The sequence below is a fragment of the Acomys minous genome (genome assembly GCF_964271855.1).
Source record: "Acomys minous genome assembly, chromosome: 15".
In the NCBI taxonomy this organism is placed as follows: Eukaryota; Metazoa; Chordata; class Mammalia; order Rodentia; family Muridae; genus Acomys; species Acomys minous.
Window position 1 is genome coordinate 99,924,536 of NC_140497.1, and position 12,269 is coordinate 99,936,804.

Below are 12,269 nucleotides of genomic sequence, written 5' to 3' on the forward strand. Positions count from 1 at the left end.
GGAAATATAGAGGTTATCTATGTAAAATGATTCATATTTCAAGATAGGGTCTTCTGTAAAATGAAAAAAAAAAAGCCCACCACATTGCTATTAATCACACTTTTTATATTACTTTTTTCCTTGACTGAGGTTTGTTGAATTTACTATTGTAACATATTTCCAAAACACATTAGTTAAATGGGGCTGAAAATCATGCATGCATATTTTATGGAAAAATGTGTAGATATATTTTCAATTTTAAGCTATAAACTCTGGCTTCCCTTGGATGATTAAAATATTCTGGCCCATTTAAAATGAACTACATAATAAAAGTGATGTGCAATAATAATTTTACAATGCTTAATAATATAAAGTGCTTTATCTGAAAATGCCCTTTAAAAGGTTTTATGCATAATTCAAATAATTCTGTATAGAAAATAAATGAGTGATATGCAAGTAAAAAAAAACCTGATAAAATAGGCGCAGAGATTCCTGCCTTTGTGTTGTAGAACCAAGAAGCACTGACATGTTAAAATGGCTCATGCTGTTGGTGAGGGGCCCCGCGGGGCGGGGGAGGGACTAGGGCAGAGTGACACAATAAAGACACACTAGGTCCAAACTTTCTCTAATATAGGCTTTCTGACTTAAAAAAAACAGAGGGTACAAAGGGCTTTTGAAGTTTGTTGAATATGCTTCTTATTGTCAATTCATGTCACCAAAGAGAGTTTGCCCTTGCTCACCCTGGAGAGGGACTTTCAGATCTTCAGCCAGGTAACTTCCAGGAGCGCCTGCCGTTAACATGCAAAGCAGTGCCCCGGAGTCTTCGCCTCCTCCACTCCATCAGAGCTGGAGGATCTCAAGCAAGGTGGTGAGCATCCTCCTGGGTTGCCCTTAGTTGTCCTAGAGACGCAGAAGAGCTGGGTAGAGAATCAGAGTGTGTTTATTAATGAGGCAGAACTATTTATTCTGCATCTAGAATGAGCCAAAAGATCCAGTTTGAAAATAGACATGACAAATCAGTGCCAGAAAGAACAGGTTAATTACAGTGGAAACCACCACCACCACCACCACCACCACCACCACAACACACACACACACACCACACACACACACAACACACCACACACACAACACACACACACCACACACCACACACACACACACACACACACACACACACACACACACATACCCTCTCTGTTTTTGCCTGATGACATGGTAAACTTCTGGTAGATTAAAAAAAAAAAAAGACAAAACCAACGATTAAATGCAACAAAAGACTTGAATATCCTAGTTAATTTGATGTAAGAATTTAGTATACTGTTTTTTCTAGGTTTTCTTTATTTTACACTGTATTTTTGTCTGTGTGGATCAGTGGTTCTCAACCTGTGGGGTGAAACCCCCTGGAGGTTATTAAATGACCCTTTCACAGGCCCCACCCACCACCATCAGAAAACATAGGCATTTGCATTGCCATTCACAACAGTACCAGAATTACAGCTATGAAGTAACAGTGAAAATAATTTTATGGCTGGAGGTCACCATGACAGGGGGTATTAAAGGATCGTAGTGTTAGGAAGATTGAGAACCACTGAGGTTGACGAAGGTTTTGGTTTTGGTGTTTTAATTCGTCCTTCTGTTGTTATCACAATTGTTAAGGTCAGAGCTTGGGTGCTGGGAGCCCTGATACCCTGGCCTGCCCACCCATCCTCAAGAGCCCTGATACCCTGGCCTGCCCACCCATCCTCAACAGTCCTGACACCCTGGCCTGCCCACCCATCCTCAACAGTCCTGACACCCTGGCCTGCCCACCCATCCTCAATAGTCCTGACACCCTGGCCTGCCCACCCATCCTCAACAGTCCTGACACCCTGGCCTGCCCACCCATCCTCAACAGTCCTGACACCCTGGCCTGCCCACCCATCCTCAACAGTCCTGACACCCTGGCCTGCCCACCCATCCTCAAGAGCCCTGACACCCTGGCCTGTCCACCCATCCTCAATAGCCTGATCAAACAGAAAAGCAATACTTGCAGGGCAGAGAAAGGAGACTTATGCAGTGTGGACACCTTGGCAAGAGGAAGAAAGAGGTCCAGTGATGCTACAGGTCAGTCCTTGGGTTCTTGACACAAAGTTTAAGTTTGAATGGAGGCAAGAGGAGTACGTGATAATGTAGTCCTGGTCAAGGCATGGTTCTGTCCCAGCTGGTTGACAAGTTGTCAGAACTGTGGGACTCTCCATCCTCCTCTGCCTACTCTTCAGCCGTTTCCTCTTCCCAACATGAGATTCTTGGGGGAAATTCGAATTTTTCTTAGGTGGGGGTTCATTTCAATAATCTATAACCAAAGGGAGGGAAATGTGTACCTCTTTAGAATATACAGATAAATGGAAAAGGGCAACAGAGAGAGAGCTCTCTTTTGGTCTAAGATTGTAAGGCGCGGCCGCACCTGATAATGGCGGCGACCGTTACCACTTGGTGGTGACTGTTAATGCTCCCGCGCATGCGCAGACATAAGCCCTCTCAATGCACCCCTCCTGAACAGGGGTATGCAAATGAAGCACTCCAACACGGCCCTCTCGACTGTGGGCATGCTAATGAGGCATGCTAATGAGGCATCCAAATGCAACCAATGAGACTTTGACACGCCATGTACAGACAGTATTTAAACGACGTGCTCGTGGGCATTTGGGGTCTTTGGCTTCAGCTTCAAGGGCGCTCCCAATAAAGCGCGATTGAGAAGGATCCTGGTGTCTGCGTCGTTCCTGCCGGCGGGAGGGCGCGACATAAGATCTCACCTTCTTGTTGACCTCGGTGTTTGTGTAGGTTAAGGGTTCTATAAACATCACTTCCTTGGGGGCTAGCTATGACTTTCTCTATAACTCTCAATGCATCTATAGTGTAACTTCTATAACTAAGGCTCAGGGACCATTGAGAATGGGGATGTAGGGGTATGGACAGGAAGACTGTAAGAGCTATAGGACCAGGAAGTCTTTTGTGAGCGTGTGCTGCCTAGCCACGGCATCTCGACATGTGACTGCCTAGACAAGACCTGAACCATTTCAACAGGTGACATTCCAATAGAGGTGGAAAATCTCATGGGGCCTCCGCTCTTAGCTGAAGAGACACGAGAAATTAACAACTTCTGGGAGAGGGAGAACTAAGTTTCCTCAGGGATGAGCCCCTGTTGGCCATCTGAATGGGCAGCCCAAGGAACATAAATACACAGGCAACACTGAATGGACTCAGCAGGTTGTTGTTATATAATTATTTATATGCACATATAACAGCAACGGAGGGAAGGAGAGGAAGGGGAGGGATTGGGAAAAAGATAATTTATAATTATAATAATTATTATTATTGTTATTATTATTATTATTATTATTATTATTATTATTATTATTATTATTATTATTATTATTATTCAGGGGCTCACTATATACCAGGAGTACCCTGCCCCTGGAGTACCAGGACTAAAGGTGTGTTGTAACATGCCTGTCGGTAATTATAAACTGTGGTGCTTAAAAAAGAATTGTTGATTGAGGGGCTGGAGAAGGAGCTGAATTGGTAAAGCGCTTGCTTGTCTTACATGCGTGAGGGCCTGAGTGTGAGCCTTTAAGCCCAGACCTGCTAAACGCAGGAGTGGGGGGTAGTGTCGGGGTGTTGGGGTAGGGGTGGGGGGATAGATAACTTGCACATTCCTGGAGCTTGCTAGTCAGCTAACCTAATCTAAGCAGAAAGCTGCAGGCCAGTAAGAGAGCCTGTCTGTAAAAACCAGATGGACGGCTTCTGAGGACTGACTCTCAAGGCTGACCTCTGACCCCGGCATTCGTGGCAGCATGTCAGTGTGTACCCACTCACGCATCCACATGAACGTGAGCCTCCTGATAGTAAAACAGCGCCGATTATGTTGAAAAATACCTCTCGAGTTAAGTTAGTTTAAATATATTTTAATGTAACTTGACTTTAGTCTGTTTTGGCTGAGGGTAGTTTTGTTGCCTTGCATATGACACTCTTCTTTTGAAGTTATTAGATCCTCAGCCAGAAGTAAATTAGTGCTGAAAAAAAAAAATAACTCATACTATGTCCTGTTACTTCCCTATTGCTGAGACGAATGCCCTGACTGGAAGTAACACGGGAGAAAAGCGTGGTCCGTCATGAAGGAAGTCAGGGCAGGAACCTGAGGCAGGAACCTGAGGCAGGAGCTGAAGCAGAGCCCATGGAGAAGTGATGCTCGCTGGCTTGCTGTCCATGGCTTGCATAGCCTGCTTTCTTTTGCAACCCAGGACCCCCTGCCCGGGGGTGGTGCTGCCCAGAGCGGCCTGGATCCTCCCCTTTCACTCACTAATCAAAAAGATGCACTATTGATGTGCCTACAGGCAATCTGATGGAGGTATTTTTCTCATTTGTGGTTCTTCCTAGTTGACTCTAGCTTGTGGCAAGTTGACAAACCAAAAACCAAAACCAACCAACCAACCAACCAACCAACCAACCAACCAACCAACCAAAACAAAACAAAACAAAACAAAGAAAGAAAGAAAAAAGAAAAAAACCAAATCCCAAACTCCTTCAATGCTCCAACCACAGCAATGACAACATTGCTTTCCTTTTCCTACCCATTGTCATTCATTCTGATTTATTTTAGTTTTACTCAGAGCAACTCCTGAGGATAGCATTGGGTAGAAATAAGTAGTTGTTGGGTGATTACTTATGATTAGACAGAATGTTCTGAAGTTAGCATTTAAATAAGACCAATGCCCGGGTCTAAGCTGGGCAGCTATATGACAGATTGGATAGAGAAAGCATCCAAGCAGAGGGGCGGGGGTGGGGGGTGGGGAGAGGCAAGTGAGGGGGTCTCGAGGGGTTGGCTCTGCATCTGTGGTTCCCAATTTACATAGATTACTTTGGGATTGGCTAAATACCGACGGAATGGTTGGCTGATGACAGAAAGATGAGGAAAGTAATAAATGCATATGAGGTGGCACAAAAGATTTGGAGGGATTTGTATCAGCTTCGTAACCAGCCTTACTCATGGGAAATAAAATTTATTGTCGCTAAACAATGAACACTTCTCCTGAGGACTAAACTAATGAACAGAAGTAAAAATAAATAGCAGTGGACTAACTGGAGCAATAAGACTTCTGAAAGTGCGCTCTTCAGGGAGGAAGGAAGAGTTACTCTCTGATGCTGAGTACGTAACGGGAGGCCACAATTCACCTGTGCAATAGCGTCAGGCTAATTACGCCTAGCTAGCTGGTCAAAATGTTTAGCTCTATCCAATTTATTGACTTTTTCCACCCAAGTTTCAAAGGAAGCATCAATATTTGTTTACGTGTCAAGATTCTATATCCCCAAGCTGTTAAAAAGAACAAAAAAATTATAATACAGTTTGGGTTAGAAAATGATTTGAAAGGTTTCAGTTGGGCACTCGTGCTGGCTGGAGACGTAAAGATATTGCCATGGGAGACAAGAACGGCAATGAGAAGTGTTAGTTTAGAGAGCAAGCTCTCTGCCAAAGGCTCAGAAACTTTTAGGTCAGAAGTTGTTCAAAATGGCCATAAAAATGTACCAAGTAGATTCTTGTCTCTGATGTTATTGTAGTAAAGAAGATAATTTTCATTTCACCAGTGTCTTAGTTAGGGTTTCATTGCTGTGAAGAGACACTGTGACCATGGCAACTCTTATAAAGGAAAATATTTAATTGGGGCTGGCTTACAGGTTAGTTCGTTATCATCATGGTGGGAAGCATGGTAGCATGCAGGCAGACACAGTGTGGGGGAGGGGCTGAGAGTTCTACCTCTGGATCCACAGGCAGCAGGAAGGGACAGTGAGCCAACGGGCCTGGCTTGAACATCTGAGATCCCAAAACTCACCCCCCTGTGACACACTTCTGGAATAAGGCCACACCTACTCCAAGGAGGCCACACCTCCTAATAGTGCCACTCCCTATGGGTTCATGGGGACCATTTTTCAAACTACCACAACTAGTGTGTTTTTCTCCCAGATTACCACCAACCACACTACAAAACAGCTTTGAATTTTAAAAGAGAGTGGCCATGTTTTTCAGTGTTGCCCCAACAGGTTTAGACTATCATAGATCGTCAGCACACTATTGGGGCATCGGCACACTATCTGGCTGTTAACACGCTACAGGGTGTCAGCACGCTATGGGGCATCAGCATGCTATGGGGTGTTAGCCAGCACACTATCTGGGTGTTAGTATGTTATGGGGCATCAGCACATTATGGGGCATTAGCCAGCACACTCTCTGGGTGTTAGCACACTATGGGGTGTCAGCATGCTACTGAGGAGTCATTATTTACCTGGGGATTATTATTTACTCTGCTCAGCACAAACTCTGCACACGGTGCCTCAACATTCTAATGTTTTTTGAAAAGATTTGATTACTTATTAAGTATATAATGTTCTGTCTACCTGTATGCCTGCACACCAGAAGAGGCCACCAGATCTCATTTTAGATGGATGTGAGCCATCATATGGTTGCTAGGAATCGAACTCAGGACCTCTGGAAGTGCAATCAATCCTCTTAACTTCTGAGCCGACTCTCAGAGCCATTCTAATGTTTTTATGAGGCTTTATTCTGGCAGTGCCTGAAAAGGGGGTACATTGTGGGGATGCTAGCTTTAGCTCTGTGGCTGAGGCACTGCTGGACTTTGATTTTGTCAGTCAGTACTCCAGCTCCTGAGATCTTTGCTTATAAATAAAAGAGACATCTTCCCTTGCTCCAAAATGTTCCCAGAACTTGCTTCCCTTGATCCAACCATTAGGCATTACTGGATCCAAGGCAGAAGCGAAACATAGAAGATGTCGCTGCCTGCTGGGGTATTTACCTAGAGCAGGAGTTGAAAAACAGTTTGTTCTCTACTTTAGACTGAAAAACTTTGAAAGGCAAAAAAAGGGTAGGATACTTATGTAACATTCAGAAATGTTATTGTCAACAATGTCAAAGCATTCTTGAGATTGATACAAAACCAGACAGTAAGCTGAATTTGGCTGAGGTGGCCGGTCCTGCTCTAGAGGACAATAGCAAATACAACCATGCTCCAACAAGCAAGCTGTGACAATAGAGGTGGCACACACCTGCAACCTCAGGGCCTGTGGGGTTTCAGCAGGCAAAGGTCAACTTGTCCTACATATTGAAACCTGCCTTAGCTAGGGTCTTATCATTGTGAAGAGACACCATCCCCACAGAAACCCACAGAAAGGAAAACATTTAATTGGGCCTGGCTTACCGTTCAGAGGTTCAGTCCGTTCTCAGCATGGTGGGAACCATGGTGCTGTACAGGCAGACATGGTGTTGGAGAGGAGCTGAGGGTTCTACGTCTAGATCCGCAGACAGCAGGCAGAAAGAGTGAGACACTAGTCCTGGCCTGAACATCTGAAATCTCAAAGCCCACTTCACTTGCTCCAGCAAAGCCACACCTCCTGATAGTGCCACTCCCTATGGGCCAATGGGGGCCATTTTCATTCAAACCACACGGGATCTCAAAAAATAGATAAACAAGCAAACAAAAACAAAAACAAAAACAAAAACAAAAAAAACCCCAAACAAACAAAAAACCAAACAAAAACAAAAACAAAAAACAAACAAAAAACCCAACAAACAAAATCATCCAAACTCTTTTCTTTTTTTTTAACTTGACCAGCCATTTTATTCATGTAGCTGTTCCTGGTTGTGAGAGTTGTGTATGTTAGCGTACTGCCCCAGTCTGCCTAGCAACCTATGACATCATTACCTACCTGCCTCTAGGAGTGGCCTACCCAGGATTGTAAAAGGACAAACCCACCTTGTCTGTCTCTCACCTTTCTCCTCCTTTTTTGTTTTCTTACCTCTCCCCTCCCCTCCTCTGTCTTAAAGTCTCTCTCTTTCTCTCTGGGGGTACCCCTCCTCATATAATAAACTTGTCCATGTCATATCTGTTGTGTGTGGTGCATATTTCATATTTCGATGTGACTCGCTTGGGAGTATGTGGGCAGGGGTTGATGCAGATGGTCATTATCAGGTCCAAGTGCTGAGACTATGGCTCAGCATCTCCCCACCCCCTCCCCCCAAGGCTCAGGGAGCATCGCGGAGGAAGGGGCAGGAAGAACGCAAGAACTGGAGGTGGGTAAGAAAGAACGCTGTGAAATGCTGTCTTCTGGACACAGAACTCCAGTTGTACCCACGAAGTCACAACAGCCATGGCTAAACACACAGGATCTGTACAAAACTGAACCCATCAACCTCCCATCGTGGATGGAGAAGGGCTTATTGGCTCCACCCCTCCCTGAGGAGGAGTTAATGCTTGCTGGGGGAAGGGGATCCATATTCCTCTGTGGCAAACCCCCATCCATGTTTGTGCAGACAACCCTAAGTAATGCAGCGGGGCACACTGACACCAAGGCATGAAGGCGAGAGGGGGGGGCATAAGAGGATAACAGGGGTGGGACTTGATAGAAGTCTATGACACATATTGGTTGAAGAAGTTAAAAAAACAGCCACCTAAACTATTCTCTTTTTGACCCAACCCGCTTAGTCCTAGTGGAAGTGGCCCCTCCTGGTTGTGTGAAGGGCCGTTCTTTTCATTTTCCTTTCTCTTTGTTTTCTTTACGTCCGACTTCTATTCCCATCTGCTACAACAGCTCTTTTTATTGGGGACACGTGGAAGAGCCTGTGGGGAGGGAGGACAGGAAGGAGGTGGCTCAAAGGAATTTGAATTTCACAGTAGCCCCAGAGCAGAATCAAAGTCTCCAAATCCCCTGTGCAGTGGCGGGGGAACCTATTGTTACCAGGCAGCCATTTAACTAGTTCAGTGTCAGCTTCAGGTGTTCACCAATCCCACGGAAGCCCTGAAGACGCCTGGCTCACCTGTTAGAGGTGAGTGCAGACATCACTATGGCATGCACGCGGTCCCTGCAGAGCCTCTTATCTCAGAGGCCCCTGAACAGCCCCGAGCACAGAACCTGGCCAATCAGAAAGCCACATCTAAGGATGCTCAGAGTCCACCATTTTAGAAATTCATTGAAATAGGCAGAAGGAAAAATACTGAGTGTAGAAAATGCATTTAACTCTGTGGGTGTTTCCCCCTTTATGATTAACTTAGTTTCTCCTGGGAAATGTTTTCCTTTGAAGTTGTGGTTGGATTAGACCTTTTCCTCTCAGAATCTTAACAGGTGAATTCTGATGAGCAGTCTACTTTTACACTTAAATGCAGTTAGTATCAAATTAACTGTTTGTACTTTATTAGTGTTAATATAACTTGGACCCTTATAGTACTTTCTTTCTGGAAGGCATCAGGATGTAGGCAATTTCTGTGACAATAATTTTTCTTACACATTATTCCCACAGCCTTGTGTAAGTATTGCATGATGTTTGTTGATTTGAAGTCTAGTCAGACAACTTTATCAAAATAAAATGAGAAAGTGATGTGACAGAAAACAATGACTATTGTGGGATAGGTATGTGTATCTGTGTGTGCATGTGTGTGCACGTATGTACATGTAGATGTGCACACACATATGTGTGTATATGTGCATGTGTTTGTGTGTGCATGTATGTGTCTCTGTGAACATGTGCATACATGCATGAATGTGTATATGTGTGCATGTGTGTGCACACATGTGTGTATGCATGCACATTTATGTGCTCACACATGCATACGTGTACATGCGTCTTTGCATGCACACATGTGTGTATGCATACACGTGTGTGTGCACACATTCATATATATGCATGTGTCTGTGTTTGACATGGGTACAGATGCCCTTTGCGTACGCCTGTTGTCTCTTATAGGAGATGGAAGTTGGCTGTCTTCTTTCTGTGTTAAAGGTGATGGTGGAATTTGGGTCTGTGGCAAACACAATTAGTTGACCTTCTTTTCGGTTGCCATTCTCTTGTCTTGTGCAAACACATTTATGTGCATACAGTAGACTTATTTACGCTTAACTGCAGGGGCTAAAACGACCACTAAGCCATTCGTCTTCATCTCGGGTTTTTGATGTCTCCTCCTTCTAGAGATCTCCAGAGCTGGTTCTGCTCAACACTGTGGAGAAATCTGTGGTGAGTGGGCTTCTGGGAAAACAGAGATTTTTTTTGGGCCCAGTTGATGTTGCTCGAAGATGAACTGACAATAGTGAAAACTGAGAGAAAAGAGGCAAAGGAAAGACAAAAGACATTGTGCGACTGATGCGAGGAGCTACTGCACCAGACCTGGAGCTCTGTTCTCCATGTGGCTTTTGATGTGTGTGTGTGTGTGTGTGTGTGTGTGTGTGTGTGTGTGTGTAAATCAGAGGTTATTGCTAGATGTCTTCCTCAATTGCTTTTATCATACTATTTGGTACAGGGTCTCTCACCGAACCGAGAGCTGCCTGGCTGGTGAGACTTACAGATCTGCCGTTCCCCACTCGCCCACTCTGGGGTTGCAGGCTCTCGGGTAGCCACACCGGGCTTTATGTGTGGGTCCTGGCTATGTAAATCAAGTCCTCATGCCTTTGTGGTAAGTGCTTTACCAGCTGAGGCATCTCCCTAGCGTCTCACACTTCTTGTTCATAGAGAAAAAGAAGTGCTTTTATTGCCTAAGCCCCCATTAACTAAGTTTCTTCTTTCTTTCATTGCTAAAGTCACATGAATGTGGCACCAAACGGAGAAAGAATTGCTTGTCGACTTCACTGTAAACTTGAAGGCATTTCAAGATTAAAACAGTTAATTTTAAAAAATGAATTCGGGATGTGTTTTGCCTTTGTGTGAATCTATACACTGTGTGTACGTTGCCTCCAGAGGCCAGGAAGTGGAACTGGAGTTAGAAGCTGTCTGACGCACCAGTGGGTGGGTCTAGAATCCTCCTCCTCTGGGAGAGCAGCTTGTGCTCTAAACTGCCAAGCCATCTCTCCAGCTCCGTTTTGAGATTGTTAAGGGTTTCAGGTGAAGAGGTAGCTGAGGGCAGAGAGCGGGGTGTCAGACGAGAGTGCCAGGACTTGGGAGCTGCAGCGGAAGTGCCAACGGAGGCTGTGGAGCCCGGGGTGGGGTGGAGTAGGGTTGGTTCTCAGTAAAAGTGGCAGTAGTGGCCAACTGAGAGGAAGCCCAGCAGATGGCAGACACGAGGGGGCCTCCCACGGAAACAGCAGAAAGGAGGGTGTGATGGCGCGTGGCCGATTGGAGAGTTCATTTTACTTTATTTATGGGGTGGCCTCCACAGAGGGTAGCACATCTGTCCCAGATGTTTCATGGCTCAAGCACAACAGGAGTCTCCATCTTGTTCACAAGGGGCCAGTTGTTTCCCTGTGTGGTGATTTAGGGGCTCAGGAGACTTTCATATTGGGGTTCTGCAGTACCCAGGGACTCGGTTATTGTCCATATCCAGCCGGTGAACAGGGAAGAAGAGAGCAAGAAGGGAGGAGAGATGCTGCTGCTGGTCCTACGCCTCTTCCTCCCCTTCCTTCCTCTCTCTGTCTTTTCATTTGCAACAGTGGAGATCAAATCTGGGGCTCGGCGAACTACACTCCCAGCCTGATGCCTTGGTGCCAAAGTGACTATTCCTACCGTGCCCAGGGTGAGTGAGGCATTTCCTGTCCCGCCCTCGCTTCACAAGGAGTGGGAAATGGACCCATCTGGGTGAGCGCGTGGCCTCAGGCCCATCTTTAGAGCATAAAGCAGAAGAACGGATTTTGATGAGTAATTTTTTTTACTATATCCACTGCTTCTTGAAATAGTCGCTTAGGGTGAAGGTGGGGAGGGGGGTCGGACAGAAACTTTGCATTTGCAGAGGGTTGGAGTTCTGAGCTGCCTGGTGGGGAGTAAGATGGAGGAGGAACAGCTAACAAGGGCGACAATTTGATTTACCCGATCACCTGTCTAACCCTTGACAAGTAGGGGAACTGAGGCACAAGCAGCATTTTCCTCTCTTTGAAATTACATGCTCGACGCTATAAAATACTGAGTAATTGAAACCCCTGTCCTTTGTTCATTTAGATCTCACAGGGCTACAGCGCTAACTTTTATGATTTAACGTGAACCGGACATCAACAGTCCAAATTCTTTTTTTTTTTTTTTAAAGATTTATTTATTGTATATGAGTGCTTTATCTGCAGAAGAGGGCATCAGATCACATTATAGATAGTTTTGAGCCACCATGTGGTTGCTGGGAATTGAACTCAGGACCTCTAGAAGAGCAGGTGGCGCTCTTAACCACTGAGCCATCTCTCCAGCCCCAACAGTCCAAATTCTAACAGATGCATCTGCCAAGTGCTCTTATGTTAGAGAGAACAAAACATTTAAGGGATGTGGTCATTTTCCC